The sequence below is a fragment of the Nicotiana attenuata genome, unplaced genomic scaffold (genome assembly GCF_001879085.1).
Source record: "Nicotiana attenuata strain UT unplaced genomic scaffold, NIATTr2, whole genome shotgun sequence".
Taxonomy (NCBI): domain Eukaryota; kingdom Viridiplantae; phylum Streptophyta; class Magnoliopsida; order Solanales; family Solanaceae; genus Nicotiana; species Nicotiana attenuata.
The window spans coordinates 142,613-166,469 of NW_017671752.1; the positions used below are offsets into that span (position 1 = coordinate 142,613).

Sequence of the window (23,857 nt, forward strand, 5' to 3'; positions counted from 1 at the left end):
ATGTGTGTGGCGTATAAGTGAGGTGACGAGTACCAATGCGCTGCCAAATTATCTGTTTTGCCTGTTTCTTTCCCCGTTCTTAATATATTATCTTCATGTCTTAAATGCTACATGCTTATTGGTGTTTTCATGTTTGATTGCTACTTGTTAGATGTTGTTTTTCTTAATTGGAGGTATTTCTATCCCGTAGTTTCATTGTATCACATTATTGGTTTAAGTTGTTTTATCGGTGTTTTATGGTACATTTTGGGCTGGTCTCGCTGTGTAGTACTAATTAAGTGAAGTTTCATAATTGTGTAGCTTTCTGGTTGCTTCGGTTTGAGGCTTAAATATTATGGAGAGTTTTGAGCTAAATTGTGAAATTCCTGATCTTATTGTGTGATTGTTGCGCTCTGCAACAGGAGATATAAGGATGATATATTGAGGAGGAATAAGGGTGAAATGCTATTATTTGGTGGGATTGGGTTGCACGCCGCAACAGGAGTAATAAGGGTGGTATATTGAGGAGAAATAAGGGTGAATTACTATTGTACGATCGGATCGGGTTGCACGCTGCAACTGGAGGAATAAGGGTGGATGATGTGGAGTAATAAGGGTGAATATTTATATTGATATTGATTATATGGTGGGATCGGATGCGCGCAGCATCAGTTTATGTGTTTGTGTATCTTTCTTCTATTGTGCAAGTTATTCTATAATTTGGCTTTACACTTAAGGATTGGTTATAGCTGGGTACTGATGAAATACCAGAGTTCTGAATTCTTTCCTTGCAAGTTACTATTTTATCTGCTCTATTCTTCTTTCTGTTTTATTATGCACTGTATGCAGGTTATATTGTAACTGCCCCGCCGTAACCTGATCAGTACTTCGTCGAGGTTAGGCTCAACACTTACCAGTACATGTGATCGGTTGTATTGATACTGTACTCTGCACTTTCTGTGTAGATTTTGGAGCTAGTAGTGGCCGATCGAGAGGTCGGTTGCAGACATTTCATCTAGGAGACTCAAGGTAGTCCTGCTGGCGTCCGCAGGCCTTGGCGTCCCCTCATATGTTTCTACATTCATGTTTTCTTTTCTTTCGAAACAGTTGTAATTTCCTTCAGACCAGTGTTTGTAGAAATTCTAGAATATTCGTGAGTTGTGACACCGGATTCTGGGTAATGATCGCTATATATATATATAATGAGACTCTTTACTTATTTCCGCAATTATTTCTGCTTGTTTAAGTTGTTCACTCGTAATCATTAAAAGGTAAAAGAAATTGGTTAATAACACTCTAACGTTGGCTTGCCTAGCAAGTGTGATGTTAGGCGCCATCACGATCCCGAGGGTGGGAATTTCGGATCGTGACACTAAAGTTACATCTAGAATTATTTTGAAAACTAGTCTAGGAATTTTATCAAACACTTGGAGTGCGAGTAAAAATATAGTTGTAACAAATAAGAGAAAGACCTAGAGCTTCCCATCGTGTAGGCTATGTTTTTGGCTATACAAATGTTCAATTCTAGTTAATTGAGCATGTGTTATAGCCTCAATTTATATTCCACCAACTTAATGTCTTCCAATACTTAAGAGGTTTTTACCCCAAGTTGCTATTCAAAGTCAAACTAAGGCTCAATGATGAGAAATTGATTAGCCAAAGTAAAAATCATACTATATTCCTAGTTAGATTCCATTAATTCAGTGATTAACCTACTTAATTCCTTATTAATTACCTTGTACCTAAACTAAGTTCTACTCTTCTAAGTTAGAACAAGCAAAATAGGTGTGGATTTAGTATTTGCAACCATAAAATCAATCTATAAAGCATGTAGTAATTAGATAACACAAAGCTAAATCAAATATAGAACTAATATTAATAATCTAAAAATATAAGCACACTTAGGGTTAACAATCCTAGCTTAATAAACTTAGCTAGACATATTAAGGAAGGAAAATACAAAAATAGATGAAAATCTAAATATTATAGCTAAAGAGGAAAGAAAGATTGTGTAGAATAATGGTGAAGTCACCCAAATTCCTTAAGAAGAAATCTCAAAAGCTGCTACACAAAGTACTCCCTCAAAAAGATACCCAAGAATAATTTAAAATAGTTATTTATACTAAGTCCCACGCCCGGACAAAATTGCCCTTCGGTTAATTATGTAGGCTAATTGCGTAGCCTACGCAAGTTTGAACACTTCAACATTTTTTCTTCTGCATAGAATATCTGTGTAGCCTACACAACATGCGTAGGAAAAAAAAAGGATGTCATTAAAGTTTCACTTCTCAAGTTTTCTTCTCTACTTAGCCTACACAAGTTTGCCTACACAAGGCTACGCAGAGTCTTCAGCTCAAACTTCAATTTTCTTTCATTTTTCACTTAGACTTGGTCTTTTCTTGATATTTTTGATTCCTTTCCATTCTTTAAGCGTACTCAAAGCTTTATTACTTGAAATCGAGCCATTCAAAACATAATTTATCCATTTTGCTAATAAATGGGGCGTAAAATCCTATAAAAGCACAAGAGACTTTGGCTAAAAAGCCAACTTATCAACTCCCCCAAACTCACACTTTGGTTGTCCTCAAGCAAATCAAAACTCGGACTTAGGCATCATTTCATTGAAGCTATTTAAGCTCACAAGCTAAAGCTAGCATCATAACCAAGCTAAGAAGCATTCCAGCACAAAAACTCATGACTTCAATTGGTACCACAACTATACTCAAATGATGACCCCTCAAAAAATTTCAAATGTTTTAATTTCAAAACCACATGAGTACCAAGCAAGTCAAGAAGCTTTTCAAACCATGATCCCAAAGCTTCTAAAGTTATCTTTAAGCCACAAGGCCACTTTCTTTTGTTCATGTGTCCCAATTGAGAAAAGAAACATTAATCATACCCGAGTTCCATGTGCCGTCACAAATCAAGAGAGATTCTCACACACGTTATGATATTTTCAAAGCAAAAGTGGCATATGAATCAAAATAAATAAGCACTCTCTCTCACAAAAGAAATTCAAATGTACAAAAGTAGTGGCAAAGGCTTGTCCCTCACGTAAATCTCCACTAATGTAGGTGTGCCTAGTTCAAAATTATTTAGGACTTGCGGGAATATATTGTAGACTTTTGGTTAGAGGTAGGGCATCAATATGGCTAATGAGTGACTACGACCTTCCTAACCACACAATCTTGGCAATTCAAAACACAATTCCTTTCAAAATTTCACCTCTTTTTATTCCTTTTTCAACTAGGCGATATGAAATGGCGAAAGACGCTTCTTGAGTTACACCATTAGAGATCCCTTGTTTGCAAGACTTTCCTTTTGTGATCATCACCTTTGTTATGAGTCTCTTGTCTTCCCTTTTTATTTCAACTCTTTTTTTCTTTCTTTCTCTTTTTTTTTCCTTTCAAATTGTTGTCTTTTTCATTGCTTTTTATTTTTTTGTTATTTGACTTTTTTTCATCACCTTTAAGTAGCTTCCACATCACACTTTTTTCATCTCCTCCCTCAAACTTAGGCTTTTGGCCTAGATTGTAATTTCAAGTGCTTAAGAAAGTCGTGGCATCAAAAGAGGTTATCATAAAGAGGAAAAATAGCTTGTAATGTGGTTGCCAATAAAAGGCTAAAGGCTCAAAAGGGTTGATTATGATAATCGTATCAAGGGTAGGTAATTAAAGTCACTAGCGGTCAAAAAAAAGCCTAAACTCATTTCTAAACCAAGCACAACCTAAAATTTCGCCGCGAAATATACTTGGGGCAAGTTCTAGACCACAAATTGATACAAAAGAACTCAACAACAACCTCACCTCATATGGCACATGCAACACTCAAACAAGATATATGTATCCAAAGCCTAATTGAAAAACATGAATGCAAAAAGTTGTCATAGCCTAAAAACCTACGTAGTGACACTAAAGCTAACAATGGAACCTAGAGATCATGCCAAGAATAGTCAACTCAACTACTTCCTAGAATTTTCAAAAGCATGCATTTCATGGAAAGTTGTTTCAAGGAAAATATCTCAGTCTAAGTAGTGTTGGTACCAAACAAGTCACAAGTTGACTTTGCGACATCAACATTATTTATTCATTACTAGCTACTACTAAAAAAACTAAAAAAATAATCCCAGATCAAGTTGCATCATGTCATGACCCGGATTTCCCACCCTTGGGAGTCGTGATGGCGCCTACTAGTGGAAGCTAGGCAAGCCAACTATTCTGATTTAATTACCCTTTTTAAGTTTAATTCCTTAACAATTTCGAAACAACATAACAAAAACAGCGGAAATAATAATAACAAAAGAAAATACAATGCGGAAGACGAAATCTGATAGTTTAGATTAATACAAACTGCGAAAGTCTAAGTACAACTCTACCTAGAATTTGGTGTCACAATGTCACAGACCATCTATGAGTACTACAAATAAAGTCTGAATATAAATACACGAATCTGACGCCTGCAGGACTACCTCGGGTCGCCTGATGGACTGGAAGCAGCAACCTCACTGTGGTCCGAAAGCTGCAGCACCGAGATCTGCACACAGTGCAGAGTGTAGTATCAGCACAACCGACCCCATGTGCTGGTAGGTGCCTAGCCTAACCTCGCCGAAGTAGTGACGAGGCTAGGACCAGACTACCAAACAAAGCTGTGTAGTTAAATCATATACAGCGAAAAAATAAAGGCAGAAATTTACAGGTAAGGATAGGAGGGAGAAAACATGCTGCGGGGAAATCAAGTAACAACAGAAAATCAATAAATAAAAACATAAAGAACACCATAACTCAATTATCAGCAAGAATCAGGAAAATCAAAGACAAGTGCACGGCATCACCCTTCGTGTTTTTACTCTCGTCCTCACCATGAGAATCAATATAATCCGCACGGCATCACCCTTCATGCTTTTACCTCACATAATCATGGAACGGAATTATCCTTCGTGCATTATCACTCATATCATGGCACGACATTGTACATCGTACGGCACGACATCACCCTTCGTGCTTTAACCTCACAATATCGGCACGGCATCACCCTTCGTGCATTAACACTCTCTCACAAATATCATGCACGGCATCACCCTTCGTGCTTTTACACTCTTCCTTACCCAAACAACAATCACAAAGCAATACGGGCAAGGGAATCAATAGAATCCCGGCAAGGGAATAATAGCATAACAACAATATCCCGGCAAGGGAAACAATAACAAAAGCAATAACATCCCGGCAAGGGAGATAATATCAAAAGCAATAACATCCAGGCAAGGGAGATAATATCAAAAGCAATAACATCCCGGAAAGGGAGACAATATCATAACCTCTTCTCTTTTCCACAATTACTTCACAACTCAATGCACAACTTGAGCAAACGCTCTACAATGTTCAATTACCAATAATACTTCCACAACTCAATTCACAACTTGAGCCAACACTCTACAATGTTCAATTACCAATAATACTTCCACAAGCCTTGTTCAACAATAGATATCATCATATAAAGCATGAACAATACGAAACGGAGTCACATTTATCATAGTATAAGACTCACGAGCATGCTTGACACCGATGTATAGATACTCGTCACCATGCCTATACGTCGTACTCAACAATTAACACATAGCAAATAAGATACAACTCCTAATCCCTCAAGCTAAGGTTAGACCAAACACTTACCTCAATGCCACGAACACAATTCAAACCTCAACTACCGCTTTACCTCTTAATTCCACTTCCAATTCGCTTGTATCAAGCCACAATTTACTTAACGATATCAATAAATGCTAAATGAATCAATTCTAATGCATGAAAATAGGTTCTCTAAAGATTTTCCCAAAAACTCAAAAATCGATCCCGGGCCCACATGGTCAAAACCCAAGGTTCGAACCAAAACCCGATTACCCATTCACCCACGAACCCAAATATATAATTTGTTTTAAAATCGGACCTCAAATCGAGGTCCAAATCCCCAAAATTTGAAAATCCTAAGTTCTACCCAAAATACCCAATTTCCCCCATGAAAACCCTTGATTTTGAATTGAAATCATGTGAAAAAATGCTATAGATTAAAGAAAATGAGTTAGAAATGACTTACAATTGGTTTGGAGAAGAACTTTTCTTTAGAAAATCGTCCAAGAGCATTTAGATTTTGAGAAGGTTTGAAAAATGAAGAAAAATGCGTCTAAGTCAAAATTAACTGGTCTCAGATGTCGCAATTGCGACCAGGGTTCGCAATTGCGAACCCCTTCAGGACCTGCTACCTTCGAAAATACGAAGAATCTGTCGCATTTGCGACATTGGGAAAATCCATTAAGCTTCGCATTTGCGAAAAATCTGTCGCATTTGCAACCTCGCATTTGCGATGGAAGGGTCGCATTTGGGACCAAGGCCTGCCCAGTGCCTGAGGACTTCGCAATTGCGAAGCCTGATCTCGCAATTGCGAGATCAGAGTCCTGGGCAAAATATAAGATACCAGCAACTTTTTCCTAAGTCCAATTTCACTCCGTGGCCTATCCAAAACTCACCCGAGCCCTCGGGGCTCCAAACCAAACATGCACACAAGTCCAAAAACAGCATACGGACTTGCATGTGCGATCAAATCATCAAAATAACATCAACATCTATGAATTAAACCTCAATTTCATGAAATCACTCAAGAACATCAAAATTACTATTTTCTCAACTATAGGTCCATTTTATACCAAACCAATTCCGATCTTTACCAAATTTTACAGATTCAACTTAAACATTATTTCAAACTTATACCGGGCCCCGGAACCAAGATACGGGCCTGATACCATCAAGAAAATGCATCAATTCACTTCTAAAAACCTTTATATTTTTCAAAAAATAATTTTCTTTAAAAATTCAATTCTCGAGCTTGGGACCTCAGAATTCGATTCCGGGCATACGCCCAAGCCCCATATTTTACTATGGACCCTACGAGACCGTCGGATCACGGGTCCGGGTCCGTTTACCAAGAATGTTGACCAAAGTCAACTTTATTCAATTTTAAAAGCCAATTTCCATATTTTACTTAGTTTTCACATAAAAGCTTCGGAAACGCGCCTGGACTGCGCATGCAAATCGAGGTGAGACAAAAAAAGGTTTTTATGGCCTCGGAACACAGAATTTACTTTCAAAACGAGTGATGACCTTTTGGGTCATCACATCCTCCACCTCTAATACACCCGTTCGTCCTCGAACGGACATAGAAAAGAAGTACCTGAGTCGGGAAAAGATGGGGATATCAGCTCCGCATATTGAACTCGGACTCCCAGGTAGCTGCCTCGGCAGGCTGACCTCTCTACTGAACATGAACTGAAGGGAACTTCTTTGATCTCAACTGACGAACCTGCCAGTCTAGAATAGCTACCGGCTCCTCCTCATAGGACAAGTCCTTGTCCAACTGGACAGTGCTGAAGTCTAACACGTGGAATGGATCACCGTGATACTTCCGAAGCATGGACACATGAAACACTGGATGCACGGCTAATAGACTCGGTGGCAACGCAAGTCTGTAAGCCACCTCTCCCACTCGATCAAGAATCTCAAACGGGTCAATGAATCTAGGGCTAAGCTTGCCTCTCTTATCAAATCTCATCACGCCCTTTATAGGCGACACCCGAAGCAACACCCGCTCACCGACCATGAATTCCACATCACGAACCTTACGGTCGGCATAACTCTTTTGCCTGGACTGAGCTGTACGGAGCCTATCCCGAATAATCCTGACCTTGTCAAGGCATCCTGTACTAGATCCGTACCCAATAACCGAGCCTCTCCCGGCTCAAACCACCCAACTGGCGACTGACACCGCCTACCATATAAAGCCTCATAAAGAGCCATCTGGATGCTCGACTGGTAACTGTTGTTGTAGGCAAACTCCGCTAAAGGGAAGAACTGATCCCACGAGCCTCCAAAGTCAATAACACAAGCTCGGACTGAATAGTACGCTCGGACTGCCCGTCCGTCTGAGGATGAAATGCTGTGCTCAACTCAACCCGTGTGCCCAACTCTCACTGAACTGCCCTCCAGAAATGTGAGGTAAACTGCGTACCTCGGTCAGAAATGATAGACACGGGCACACCATGAAGATGAACAATCTCCCGGATATAGATCTCAGCTAACCTCTCAGAAGAATAAGAAACCGCCACAGGAATGAAATGCGCTGACTTGGTCAGCCTATCAACAATAACCCATACTGCGTCGACTTCCTCTGAGTCCGTGGGAGTCCAACAACAAAGTCCATAGTGATACGCTCCCACTTCCACTCAGGAATCTCAATCTTCTGGAACAAACCACCAGGTCTCCTATGCTCGTACTTTACCTGCTAACAATTCAAACACCGAGCGACATAGGAAACAATGTTCTTCTTCATCCTCCTCCACCAATAATGCTGCCTCAAATTCTGATACATCTTAGCGGCGCCCGGATGAATAGAGTACCGGGAACTATGGGCCTCCTCTAGAATCAACTCGCGAAGCCCATCCACATTAGGCACAGAAATACGACCCTGCATCCTCAAGACGCCATCATCTCCAACTGTAACCTGCTTGGCACCTCCGTGCCACACTGTGTCCCTAAGGACAATCAAATGAGGATCATCATACTGCCGATCTCGGATACGCTCCAATAATGAAGAACGAGCGACTGTGCAAGCCAACACACGGCTGGGCTCAGAGACATCCAACCTCACGAACTGATTGGCCAAAGCCTGAACATCCAAAGCAAGCGGTCTCTCACCGACCGGAATATACGCAAGACTGCCCATACTGGCTGACTTTCTACTCAAAGAATCGGCCACCACATTGGCCTTCCCCGGATGATATAAGATGGTGATATCATAGTCTTTCAACAGCTCCAACCACCTCCTCTGGCTCAAATTTAGTTCCTTCTACTTGAACAAATACTACAGACTCTTGTGATCCGTGAACACCTCACATGACACGCCATACAAATAGTGCATCCAAATCTTCAGCGCGTGAACAATGGCTGCTAACTCCAAATCATGAACTGGATAATTCTTCTCATGAATCTTCAACTGCCGCGAAGCATAAGCAATGACCTTGCCATCCTACATCAACACCGCACCAAGTCCAATACGAGATGTGTCACAATAGACCGTATATGGCCCTGAACCAGTGGGCAAAACCAACACTGGCACCGTAGTCAAAGCCGTCTTGAGCTTCTGAAAGCTCGCCTCACACTCGTCCGACCACCTGAACTGGGCACCCTTCTGGGTCAACCTGGTCATCGGGGCTGTAATAGATGAAAACCCCTCCACAAACCGACGGTAATAGCCTGCCAAACCCAAGAAACTCCAAATCTCTGTAGCTGACGCGGGTCTAGGCCAGTTCTTGACTGTCTCTATCTTCTTCGGATCCACCTGAATACCCTCTGCTGAAACAACGTGAATTAAGAATGCAACTGAACTCAACCAGAACTCACACTTCGAAAACTTAGCATACAACTGACTATCTCTTAGAGTCTGAAGAACGACTCGAAGATGCTACTCGTGCTCCTCCCGGCTGCGGGAATAGATCAAAATATCGTCAATGAAGACAATCATGAAGGAATCCAAATAAGGCCTGAACACTCGGTTCATCAAATCCATGAAAGCTGCTGGGGCATTTGTCAATCCGAATGACATCACCAAGAACTCATAATGCCCATACCGAGTGCGGAAAGCTATCTTAGGGACATCGGATACCCTAATCCTCAACTGCTTCTAGCTGGCCTCCACCTCTAGTGGCCTGACCTCCACCTCTAATACCTCTACCTCCACCTCTACCTCCCCCTCTAGCTGGCTGAGCAGGCGGTGGAACACTCGGTGCCCGAACTATGGCACGGGAACCCTGATGCTGAGAGCTGCTTGGTGCTCGAGGGCAAAATCTTGCAATATGCCTCGTATCGCCACAAGCATAATAAGCCCTCGGCTGCAGAGACTGCTGACCCTGACAGGCTGAATGACCACCCTGAAAAATCTGGAGCGGCGCTGCGCTGATAGGAGCTGGTGGTGCACTGTAGGACTACTTATCAGAATACTGCGTATGAGAACCATGGCCACCTGGAGCACCGTGAGAAGCCTGAAGTGCTGAATGAAATGGCCTAGAAGGATGGCCCCTACCGAAAGAATCCCTGCCTCCAGATGAGGCACCACTGAACCCGCCCGAATGACGAGGCCTCTTGTCAGACCCCTGACGACTCCCCTATGATAGAACCATCTCCACTCTCCTGGCCACATTGGTCGCATCCTCCTTAGCCATCTGTAGTCGAATAGGCTGAACGAGTCCCTCAGTGAACCTCCTCACTCTCTCTCTCTCTCTCAATGGGAAGTATAAGAAGAGCATGATCGGCCAAGTCAATGAATCTAGTCTCGTACTGAGTGACAGTCATAGAACCCTGCTGGAGACGCTCAAACTGCCTCCGATAGTTCTCCCTCTGAGTGACAGGAAAAAATTCTCCAGAAATAGCTGAAAGAACTGATCCCAAGTCAAAGTTGGTGACCCAGCTGGTCTAGCCAAACAATAATCTCTCCACCAAGTCTTGGCGGATCCAGATAGTCGAAAAGCAGCAAAGTCGATTCCATTGGTCTCCACTATCCCCATGTTCCGTAGAACCTCATAACAGCTATCCAAATAATCCTGGGGATCCTCAGAAGATGTACCACCAAAAGTAGTAGTGTACAACTTGGTGAACCTATCCAACCTCCACAAAGCATCGGCAGGCATAGCTGCTCCCTCACCGGTCTGAGCTACCACACCCGGCTGAACTGCTCCAACTGGCTGAGCTGCTGGAGTCTGGAACTGGGGAGCCATCTGCTCCGGAGTGCGGGTAGCGGGAGTCTGTGCTCCTCCTACTAGACGGACCAGAGCATCCTGGAGTACTAGGGTAGCAATGAACCCCTCTGGGACCTCGGCTGGCCCTACAGGAACTGTCTGGGCTGGAACCTCATCGTCAAACTCAACCTGAGGCTCCGCCACTGGTGATGCTGCTCTGGGCTGAGCTCTGCCCCTGCCTCGGCCCCTAACACGGCCTCGGCCTCACCCTCCGCCCCTCGTAGGTGCTACCGTTGGAGGCTCGGGCTGCAGATCAGTGGATGAAGAAGCGCGTGTTCTCGCCATCTGCGGAAGAACAGAGTAGAAGTTCAATTAGCATTGAGAAACCAAATCGCACGACAGGAAAGAATAGATGTGAAGTTTTTCCTAACTCTGTAGCTCTGGGGATAAATACAGACGTCTCCGTACCGATCCCTCAGACTCTACTAAGCTTGTCCGTGAATTGTGAGACCTAAGAAACCTAGAGCTCTGATATCAACTTGTCACGATCCCGGATTTTCCACCCTCGGGAGTCGTGATGGCGCCTACTAGTGGAAGCTAGGCAAGCCAACTATTCCGATTTAATTACCCTTTCTAAGTTTAATTCCTTAACAATTTAAAAACAACATAACAAAAATAGAGGAAATAATAATAACAAAAGAAAATACAATGCGGAAGACGAAATTTGATAGCTTAGATTAATACAAACTGCGGAAGTCTAAGTACAACTTTACCCAGAATTTGGTGTCACAATGTCACGGACCATCTATGAGTACTACAAATAAAGTCTGAACAAAGATACACGAATCTGTCTCTGAATAAGTAAAAACAGAAAGGAAATGATAGAAGGAGACGCCAAGGCCTACGGACGCCTGCAGGACTACCTCGGGTTGCCTGATGGACTGGAAGCAGCAACCTCACTATGGTCCGAAAGCTGCAGCACCGGGATCTGCACACAGTGCAGAGTGTAGTATCAGCACAACCGACCCCATGTGCTGGTAGGTGCCTAGCCTAACCTCGGCGAAGTAGTGACGAGGGTAGGACCAGACTACCAAAGAAACCTGTGCAGTTAAATCATATACAGCGGAAAAATAAAGGCAGAAATTTACAGGTAAGGATAGGAGGGAGAAAACATGCTGCGGGGAAATCAAGTAACAACAAAAAATCAATAAATAAACGTAAAGAACACCATAACTCAATTATCAGCAAGAATCGGAAAAATCAAAGACAAGTGCATGGCATCACCCTTCGTGCTTTTACTCTCGTCCTCACCATAAGAATCAATATAATCCGCACGGCATCACCCTTCGTGCTTTTACCTCACATAATCATGGAACGGAATTATCCTTCGTGCATTATCACACATATCATGGCACGACATTGTACATCGTGCGGCACGGCATGACCCTTCGTGCTTTAACCTCACAATATCGGCACGGCATCATCCTTCATGCATTAACACTCTCTCACAAATATCATGCACGGCATCACCCTTCGTGCTTTTACACTCTTACTTACCCAAACAACAATCACAAAGCAATACTGGTAAGGGAATCAATAGAATCACAATAGAATCCCAGCAAGGGAACAATAGCATAACAACAATATTCCGGCAAGGAAAACAGTATCAAAAGCAATAACATCTCGGCAAGGGAGATAATATCAAAAGCAATAACATCCCGGCAAGGGAGACAATATCATAAGCTCTTCTCTTTTCCACAATTACTTCACAACTCAATGCACAACTTGAGCCATGTTCAATTACCATTAATACTTCCATAACTTAATTCGCAACTTGAGCCAACGCTCTACAATGTTCAATTACCAATAATACTTCCACAAGCCTTGTTCAACAATAGATATCATCATATAAAGCATGAACAATACGAAACGGAGTCACATTTATCATAGTATAAGACTCACGGGCATTCTTGACACCGACGAATAGATACTCGTCACCATGCCTATACGTCGTACTCAACAATTAACACATAGCAAATAAGACACAACTCCTAATCCTTCAAGCTATGGTTAGACCAAACACTTACCTCAATGCCACGAACACAATTCAAGCCTCAACTACCGCTTTACCTCTTGATTCCACTTCCAATTCGCTTGTATCTAGCCACAATTTACTTAACGATATCAATAAATGCCAAATGAATCAATTCTAATGCATGAAAATAGGTTCTCTAAAATTTTCCCAAAAAGTCAAAAATTGACCCCGGGCCCACATGGTCAAAACCCAAGGTTCGAACCAAAACCCGATTACCCTTTCACCCACGAACCCAAATATATAATTTATTTTGAAATCGAACCTAAAATCGAGGTCCAAATCCCCAAAATTTGAAAATCCTAAGTTCTACCCAAAACACCCAAAATGACTTACAATTGGTTTGGAGAAGAACTTTTCTTTTAGAAAATTGTCCAAGAGTGTTTAGGTTTTGAGAAGGTTTGAAAAATGAAGAAAAATGCGTCTAAGTCCAAATTAGCTGGTCTCAGATGTCGCAATTGCGACCAGGGTTCACAATTGCGAACCCCTTCAGGACCTGCTACCTTCGCAAATGCGAAGAATCTGTCGCATTTGCGACATTGGGAAAATCCATTAAGCTTCGCATTTGCGATGGAAGGGTCGCATTTGCGACTAAGGCCTGCCCAGGCTCGGTTCGCATTTGTGACACCTGGGTCGCAATTCCCGTGCCAGAGGACTTCGCAATTGCGAGATCAGAGGCTTGGGCAAAATATCAGATACCAGCAACTTTTTCCTAAGTCCAATTTCACTCCGTGGCCTATCCAAAACTCACCCGAGCCCTCGGGGCTCCAAACCAAACATGCACACAAGTCCAAAAACATCATACGGACTTGCTCGTACGATCAAATCATCAAAATAACATCAACATCTATGAATTAAACCTCAATTTCATGAAATCACTCAAGAACATCAAAATTACTATTTTCTCAACTATAGATCCGTTTTATACCAAACCATTACCGGGCTCCGGAACCAAGATACGAACCCGATACCATCAAGAAAATGCATCAATTCACTTCTAAAAACCTTTATATTTTTCAGAAAATAATTTTCTTTAAAAATTCATTTCTCGGGCTTGGGACCTCGGATTTGATTCCGGGCATACGCCCAAGACCCATATTTTACTACGGACCCTACGAGACCGTCGGATCACGAGACCGGGTCCGTTCATCAAGAATGTTGACCAAAGTCAACTTTATTCAATTTTAAAAGCCAATTTCCATATTTTACTTAGTTTTCACATAAAAGCTTCCCGGAAATGCGCCCAGACTGCCACGCAAATCGAGGTGAGATAAAAAGAGGTTTTTAAGGCCTCGAACCACAGAATTTACTTTTAAAATGAGTGATGATCTTTTGGGTCATCACACATCATTGAGAAGAACCATGGTAAAGAAAACCCAAAGAGGTCGTTGCTAAATCCTAGAAAACGTAAAATAAAAGATAAAAAAAAAATAAAAGACAAGAAAAAACTATAAAAAAATCATAACATCAAATAATGGCATCAAAAAGTGTCAAGCATATCAAAACTCATCAATACCCGTCCCCCATACATAAAATTTTGCATTGCCCTCAATGCAATCTAAACAAGTAAGGGTCGGGTAAAGAAGTACTCCCTCAATTCAAGCAGGGTGGCATCCGAACTGATTTGAGCTCATCAGCGCTTAGCTCTCCTAGATGTGGTGTCCTAAATACTCTTGTGGGAGAGTGAGCGGGGCAACTGTGTGCTCATCAGTAAGCGGCTCACTCTTCACTCTGTCATCTTTGCTCAAGGCTGCAGCTCGGGCCTCATCTCCACAAATTTGGGAGTCATCTTGTAGTCCAGATGGACCCACACTATGACTCTCTAACCTCCTCACTATGCTATCCATATCCTGGACTACACTCTCTATGGATAGAACTTTATTGTTCAAAGACTGAAGTGTATAAAGCATGGCCTGCCTGATTTTGTCCTTCTCCTCCCTTCTCTTTGTTTTAGTCTTAGTTGATTCTCTTTCTTTTGTCGTTTTTGCCTGGTAAAACTTTGCAAAACCCATAATCATGCTCTCCATGGGTGCCATAATTAGTGTCTGCTTGGGAGGTTTGACATTTTGCAACTCTTGTGGAAAAGGGGAATCTCATGGCTTGCAACCTCTCATTTGTGTCAACAAGCATTGAGCCCATACAATGCTAGAAATACAGTCTTTTCCCACGGAAGAATTAGTGAAAAATCTGTGTGAAATTTAAATATTCCCACGATATTTCCAGGGGAGACGCTCAGTGGAAAAATGGCTGGTGGAAAAATAATTTTCCAGGTCATTCGTGGGTAATTCCCAGGAAGTTTCCCACGAAATGTTTCACGAGAATTTGGTGGGGGTCACATAGAGTATTTTCTCACGACCGTCATGGGAAAAGTAAGAAAATATAATAATTAAATTTTTTTAAGTTTCCCACCGAATATGTGGAAAGTATTAAAAAGGCAGAATAGCCTAAATGACACTTATACTTGTGCCACTTTATCATGCCGGTCTCCAAATTTATCAGTTTGCCAATTGAACACTTACACTCGTTCAAATCGTGTATAATAAACACTTATGACATGAGCTACCAGTGTGTGTAATACAATCTCCTACACGTAGGACGCCACATCATTACTAGTGCCACATAGGAAAATAAACTATTGAAAAATAGGACTGGCTACCCTACACAAATACCGAACCCATAGAAAAGAGATACAGTAGGTTCTTTCTTCTAAACCTGAATATACCCAGAAGCTTCAAGCGAGCTTTAATGGCGTCTCTGCTTGTCCCTCCAGTTTTGATCCTCAAACACAAATGTTTATCGCATTTTCAAGTCTAAATTTCAATACCCAGCTGAGTTTTAGTACTATGTAAGCAACAACTTGAGGTTTCAAATCAATAGATTCGTTCTTCGCAAGACCAACAATGGAATTTCGAAAATTCTCAACAAACAAGCCTTTGAGTCTCCTCCCCAAAATTCGATTAAATCCAAATAGCGAAACACAGCAACAATAATCAAAACAGATCCATTCGTCAACCTAAAGAGTCATCGAAAACAGACCACCCTTCACCTACAAAGCTTCTTCACAACCAACACTCCACCGTTGTACCACCAATCAACCACCAGAAAAAGAACCTGCCATAAAAAATGACTACGCAAAAGACCAACATCACCCAAAACAATCTGAAATTTTGCTACATGAAAACGAATTGAAAATAGGTTTCACAGGCAATCTTCTTCCACTATTTCTATTTCTTTTCTTTGCAAAGGCTATCTTCCAAAGTAAGGGAATAGGGATGTGAAAAAAAAATTCCCCAAAAACTGCTGCTAATCTAGTAGAGGTTTTGGATCTGTGGTGGATGTAGATGTGAAGGGAAGGGCTGTGTTATTGGCAGTGTTGGGTTAAAATGGGGGAAGAGGAGTAACGTGGAGGAAGGGGGGGGGGGGGTTGGTGGGCCGCAGAACTAAGAGAAGCAGAGACGGAGAGCTTAGGCACCTTCATTCTTTCTTTTCCTAATTTGATTTTTTGTATTTTTCTTTTATTTTTTCCTTATTTTAATCATTAAATTTTTATTTCCACCCTCCTTATATGCGTGAAATACACGTATTTTGTCCACTTCAGTGATTAAGTTGCTACGTAGACTTGGTCAATGGTCAGAGGGGTTTAAAATATCGATTTTGAACAACTATAAGTGTCTGGACGAAACTTTATCAAGTATAGGGACCGGGATGACAAACACGAACAAGTACAAGTGTCTACCAGGCTATTCTGCCTATTAAAAATAATTTAGATTTTTTTTTATTTTACCGATGGAAGCAGTGGAAAATATGCATAACCTGAAAATAAATATATGAACATTCCCACAAAAATCGCGGGAAATATTAAAATTCTTGAAAAAATATGGACAAAATTCCCGCGGAGTCGGTGGGAAATCCGTGGGAATCTAAAAAATATTTTCATGGCCAAATCTACTTTTAGAACTACACGACTTGCCAAACAGAAAGTACAACCAACAATACAAGACTAAATACAATTAAGCATTTAAATACCAATTCAATTGTGATTATGTGATTTGTCGTCGACGTTTCGAAATGAAATGGGACACTTAGTTCCAAGATTAAAAGTTTAAGTTGAAATAATTGACCGGATGATAACTTATGTGTAAACAACTTCGAAATGAAATTTAGACGGTTCCAATAGCTCCGTATGGTAATATTGGACTTAGGAGTGTGTCCGGATATTTATTTGAAAGTCCGAACTCGAATTTGGCTTGAAACGGCGAAAGTTGGAAAATTAAAAGTTTTAGAAATTGAGAAGTTTGACCGAGAGCTGACTTCGTGGTTATCGAGCTCGGATTTTATTTTCGGAAATTTTAATAGTTCGGTTATGTCATTTATGACTTGTGTGCAAATTTTGAGGTCAATCGGAATGATTTAATAGGTTTCGGCATCGATCGTAGAAGCTGGAATTCATTAGTTTTGATTAGGTTGGAGTGCAATTTGTATTTTTAGTGTTGTATAACGTGATTTTTAGTCTCTGTTGCCATTCATTTATGCATCGTAACATCTTCTTGGGCTGATATTCATGACATAGTGAGCCCGAGAGACTGGAGATATTGATAACTAAGTGAGGTCGAGTGCCTGATTATGTGTGATATTTATGAGCTCGGGCTGCACGTTGCAGCATGTTTTATTGATTTATGCCTGAATTTGTCTTATTATAGCGCTTGGGCTGGATCTGCTCCTCCGGAATTTGCACTGTTTAGGGATCCGCGCCTCCAAAAATTTTGCTATTTCGATTTTGCTTGTCCTTGGGAGCAACGTAGCGACGGATAATTTAGAATCAGTAGGTCAAGTCCAAGAGACAAAATCAATAGGAAATGCTATTATTTTGTAAGAATAATTAAGAATTCACTTCTATGAAATGAAAGAGTCTTACGAAAATTGTCTTGATCGCCGAGTATCATTGAGAAAGAAATATGAAGTAATGTTATCAAACGATTTCCTCCAATTCTTCCAGTATGGAATGAATAACGAATCAAGACACAAGTCTCGATCAATACGGAACACACTATTTTTTTTCCTTTCTTTCGGTTTGGTTGATAACATAAAAGACTTACTCTAAATTAAAGGGTTGCTAGCACTTGACTATTAACATATTAAAGGGGCCTGAAAAAACGTAATAGGCTGCTAATCTAGGGTCGCTTTGCTTCTTCAAGATCTGCCCTTCTTTCAAAGGTCAAAAAACTGAATATATATATATATATATATATATATATATATATATATATATATATATATATATCCAGAAATGACAAACTGGTTGACGAAAAAAGCAATTACTCCGACAGATGCCTAGTTCAAGAATGGATAACTGTGAAAATGAAAGTTCACGACTTAGAAAGCGTTTACATTTAAACCTAAACCTTAATGTAAAAATTTATTATTTGACAGATTACTGGAATGATCAAGTACAAAAATGACAATGAGGCACGTGTTCTCACGAGTTTCCTGATAACTACTTTTGCCAATTAACCTAGCAACTCAACCAAGCGCGGTGTAGCTTTGCTATCCTTCTACGTCAATAATTTTCCCCGTGTCTGCCAAAGTCATCTGCAAGCAATAAACAATTTACAGCGTAAATTAAACTTAACTTACAAGTCTTGGTTCCAGGAAAGTTTTCAATAATAGCAAAGACCATAGTAAGGTTTGTTCTAGGTCAAGTCAGCAACTCAATGCCTCATCTATATTTAGGCTAATGCTTGAGAAATGAATATAATTACAGTTAAAAATATAATAAAAATAACAATAAAGTCTGTCAAAAGGGGGCTCCATAACTTCTTATGGAAAAAACTGCACATAAGAAAGTAGCTTTCCATGATCAACATGATTAAGGGAATCGAAGATCAAGGTAAGTATCTTTTTGATTGCTTCACACTGTTGGAAGCTTGCTTTGATCATTCTATTTTTTGGAGGATGCCTTGAACCACTGACTTTAGAAGTATGACATGCAGGAAAAGAGCAAAAATAAATCACTAATATTTAGATGGAGGGATTAGTAAGGAAGAAACATAAAAAACACCACCACTTGCAATAGAACGCTTTCAATAGTGGAGAAAGTTGTGCAGTGCATAAAGAAACGAAGACGTTCAGGCTTGTAACCATTATAAAGGAAGCACCATAAAATAGCTATTTGGATTTTCAAAGATAATCTACAAAGAATAGGCCTAGCAATCAATGCGTACGAAGTTGAGCTAATATGAAATTAATATTTAGGCCCATCAAAGCAGACACAATGATCTCTCTGAATCTTGTACGAAGTGGACGTGCAATCCAATTAAACTATAATGTAGTTTGCTTAATCGTACTTAACATTATAAAAAGTAATGAAGGTTACCAACAACTTATGATGATGACTCTGTGATCCCACTGCTCATATAGCTTTAGCTTCAAAATCATCCCCTTGTCAACTGGAAATTGACCTTCCATTATTCTCTTCACTTTGTACTATATTGCAAAAGATCCTTGCCAAATATCCCTTTTTCAGTTTAAACCAAAATAAGGAATAATTCTTATGCATTGTATCCTAACAGCTAGATAAAATATAGTATAAAACAATTAGTCTTCTGTCTATAGGACAATGGCCTATGCATCACTTGAAGTTCATCACAAATCTGCGATACTTTTGTATATCTTAGCTTTATAACTCATGTTTCTCATATGAGAATGTTCAAGGTATATAGTCCAATAGTAAAACCACAAAAATAAAAAATTTAAGTACATATCTACACTAAACAAAAGTTATCATCATGAGAATAACAGTAAATAAAGCTATTTTTGACACCTGAAAGAGTAGGCCGGCAATAGTAGAACCAATCTTGAGAAGACGGAACTCAAAGAACATATCATTATTTTAGTACATCCAACTCCAATCTTTTAAGAAAGTTGCGTTATATACCATCATGACTCCAAATTAAGGTCCATTATGACTCCTAATTAACCTTGGTGTACTAACGGAAGATTCCACTCAAATGATAATATGTTAATTCTACCCCTGACTGTAAGAAAGCTCGTTTCATAATAATCGATGTCGCACACTCTCCAAAATAATACCGCATTCGTGTCGGGTCCTCCGCAAATATACTACTTTTAGAGGATCCAACGTGCATCCAAAGATACCATCGAAGAGTCCGGGCAACATATTCATAATACAGCAAACCAAAAATGATTACGTGAACAAATTTTAGAGAAGAACCAAATTTAAGCACACCAAAGAGCCATCATCATCAACATCACACCAGAGTCTATTGCAGATCATTTTATCTCTATGGCTTGACTCATGGGCATATCTACTTTTTTAGAAAAAATATATATTCCAGATAAACAACATACAAAACTCCACCATTCAATGTTATAAGTATATAGAAAAGCACAAAATACATAATGTCAATAGTATCTACAAACATCCAAAAACCAGAATATATTGTTCGAAAGAATTTAGTTCATGTGGGATAGCAAAATATACATGTATGCACCACCCTATTCAACCGAATTTAACTGCATCAAGTTGTATCTCCTGCACTGTTTCTATAAACAATACAACATCGTAAATTTAGAGAACAAAAGAAATCATAAATACATCAATCTTACACTTGAACAGTATGTAGTTTTAAGTTCTCACCTCCGACCGGGGAGAACACCATTGACTTATAGCCCAAGTTCTCATGTTTTTTCTCCTCTTTCTCCATTGGACATCCAAAAACAAAAGCTAATGAAGAGAGTTACAATGTCATTTTGTCAAGCTTCTTTAATGTGATCTCTTAGGCTTAAAAACTCTAAATTAGTTTGAGATTTTGAAGATTATTATTGTTAAGCCCCAAAAGTTTACAGTTTAGTATCATGTAATAAAAAAAGACAAAATATAATCTCAGTTTTTGAAATAAAACTTGAATAAAGATGACCAAAAAGAACCTATTGCAAAGTATTTCAAAGCACAAACACTACAAATTACACCGTCAACATGAAAAATTCACTTCCATATAGAAGAAGAAACTCCCAAAACCAATGAGAAGCCACCAAGTAGAAATAGCAACAGTATACTGACAATATATGTGATTATGGATTTCTAATTGTGTGAGATGAAAAGATTCGCACAGACAGCTATAACCATTAACCATTATGCTGGTTTCTCTAGCCAAATATCACCATGTTGGATGTTTCTAAGGTTATAATCATTAAACAAAATACATGTAAGGTATTCAAATAAATCAAATGACTATGATATCGAAGAAACCATTATGTCCTCAGATCACGTAAGCAGCTTTATAGACTATAAATTAAGTATGTGCAATAGAATACAGGGTTAAAAGAAAATGTTTGAAACAAAATTCATGCAAAAACGTATAATACGAATTTACTTCATTGTTATGCATCACAAGTTTGATGATGCAAATATCTGTTAACAGATGCAACTTAAATATAGAATCAAAGTTAATTAAACCACAATATCTTTGAGAAGTGTTATACCGAAAGTGATGGATATTGTCATACCGAAAATAACGCAGACAAATTTGAAGCAAAAAAGGTACAACGATTTGGCATAGCGAATCAGTAACAGAGCAAAAGTTTTGAAGCGGAGGTGGAACGAAAAAGTTGAGCAATGAATTTTGGGGTGGTCGGCCAAGGATTCTACAAAATGGACTCAAAGAAGATAAAGAAGCCGAATTTTTAAGACACGTGTACCAAAGCTTGCTAAATGACCAAAATACCCTGGTTTTGAAAACTATTGCCAAGAAGCACATAGGTCGATACCTGTGGCTCGCAATTAGATTTTCATCCCGGTCAGCTAATGTTATTAGTGGTAATGTGGGGTTCAACCCCATAATGAAAAAAAAAGAAAGAGAGATGATGGAATAACAAGTTTTGGACGGTTGTAACAAGATTTGCTTTGCAATTTGCAAATTGCAGCAAATTGCAAGTTGGACGAAAACCAATTGTGATTAGTTCAAAGGGTGGTGCTCTTGAATAGCGTAAAATCGGTGTATAAACTTAGGTTTGCTAATCAAAGATAGTATAGTAATTAAATCATCTTCACGTGAATTGGTTTAAATAATGTTCAAAGAAATTTTCAGCTTAATACTATTCAGGAAAATAAACCTTTGATTTTGAGTTATCAACGAACTAAAAGTAAAACTAAGATTATCAATTATGAACGAATAATATAAATTGGTAGTTACTAAGTAGCAACATTGAATATCAATGTGAGAAATAATGGTTTTGACAAGATATCTGATCAATTATTATTCGGGATAACTCTGTGCTAAGTTCACTCTTAAGTTCTATTGACTCTCTCGATTTCAATAGATGATTAGGATATCTTAAGGATTCAAATTTTTCTTACGAATGAATGAGAATTCTGTTAACAACCTAATGACAAGTGCTATGAACATATACAAAAATACGTTGAATGAATGATCTTACGAAGAACGTCTCTTGACTATTCCTCTAGATTTGGTCAATTGATAACTCCAGAAGCTCTTTCGAATACCTATGAAAATCGTGAAATTTACTCCTACAAGATAACACAATGATAATTGCAGCAACATTTCTCTTTTGATTAAAGTGAAACCCCAAACAACTTTGTAATTTAATTCAAAATTTATTCAACTAATTCAAGCAACTAACAGAAAGCAAATCATCAAATAATAATCAATTCACAATATCTGTCAATAACCCTAAGAAGGACTACTCCATAGTGGAGAAATTGTTCATCAAACGAGTATTAAGAGGACGAGAAAATATTACAACCCATGAATTCAAACAAACTTTTGTATTGAATGATTCAGATGAAGTATTCAAAGTCTATGTTGTTTCCTTGCCTTCTGTTCTCCAAAAGTTGCTCCCAAAATCCAAGATGCCCTGTTTTGGGACGAGTTTAGGCTTCATATAGGTCAAAAGAATGCCTCCAAATTTACAAAAATAGGCCTGGCTAAAATTCCTGGAGACGGACGTGCGCGGTCGTGCATATGGCCGCACATATCAGCCAGATTTCTGTGGCACTTGCACGCTCAAGTGCGCATTTGGGGTTGCTCGTTCGCGGCTGCGCACGAGAATTTCCTCCTCCTCTCAGCTTGTTTTCCTCCCACTTCGTGCACTATATGTCCATTGATCCCCTCTGCACCACCTGCACTGAAAGACAACATATTAGACCAAAATCAGGCTAAATCTCTATCAAAATCAACCAAATCAAAGACACAAAGTGGGGATAAATGTCGAGTAATTTTATTCTCATCAAACACCACCACACTTAGATTTTGATCATCCCGAGAAAATCTAAAATTAAATTGTTCCTAACATTGCAATCTCCATAGAAAAGTGGCCGGCTCAAATCAACTAGATACCATCCTGGGGTCACATTCAACCTCATCCCCGATCATTGTTGATACCCAATTTTTTCAATGTATTTTTTACATGCAAATACTTTAAAAACAGCATATATAAGTATGCCCAAGTGTTTTAGTATTTTTTTCTAATTTTTAAAGAATTTTTAAATCAATTTATTGCCCATTTTAGCAGTACAAAAACCAATAATTATTCCCAAAATTATCATTTTGGTGAATAACTTATTTTATTCTCATATTTATACCAAAATATAGCTAGGGTAATTTTCATACATTTCTACAAATTTATTTGGTATTTTAAAAGCTAAATTGCATATAATTGCGATTTTAGCCTATTTTAAGAATTAACAGCATCTTATAATTATAAAATTTATCCCAGTATTTTTTAATCAATGATTATATATTATTAATTAATATAGTGCTTTCAATTTGTTTCAGAAAATCATTTTACTATTTTTTATAAATTTAAAAGGGAAAAGTGGCTATTTAACTGATAGCCTCATTTGCATTTCAATTATAGCCAAATTGATCCCCTAATTAATCCAATTTCAAACCCTTAACGGACCGACCCAATTTCAATCCAACCCGGCCCCGACCCAACCAATTTAACCCGCCCGGCTCTTTCTTTTAATCCAG

The 23,857-nt window shown here is 39.3% G+C and overlaps 1 long non-coding RNA gene across 4 annotated transcripts; it reads right to left on the reverse strand.

Annotated features, from left to right (window-relative positions):
* Positions 1-18,173: 18,173 nt before the first annotated feature.
* LOC109210019 lies at positions 18,174-21,499 on the reverse strand. 4 transcript variants are annotated; one of them, XR_002065475.1, is made up of 3 exons: positions 21,372-21,499; positions 19,219-20,589; positions 18,174-18,434 (listed from the first exon to the last, which is right to left on the reverse strand). It is a non-coding gene; the product is annotated as an uncharacterized LOC109210019 (long non-coding RNA). The 4 variants fall into 4 exon arrangements; XR_002065476.1 differs by having other exon boundaries at positions 21,348-21,499; XR_002065474.1 differs by having other exon boundaries at positions 19,219-20,408; positions 20,503-21,499.
* Between the last annotated feature and the right edge of the window lie 2,358 nt (positions 21,500-23,857).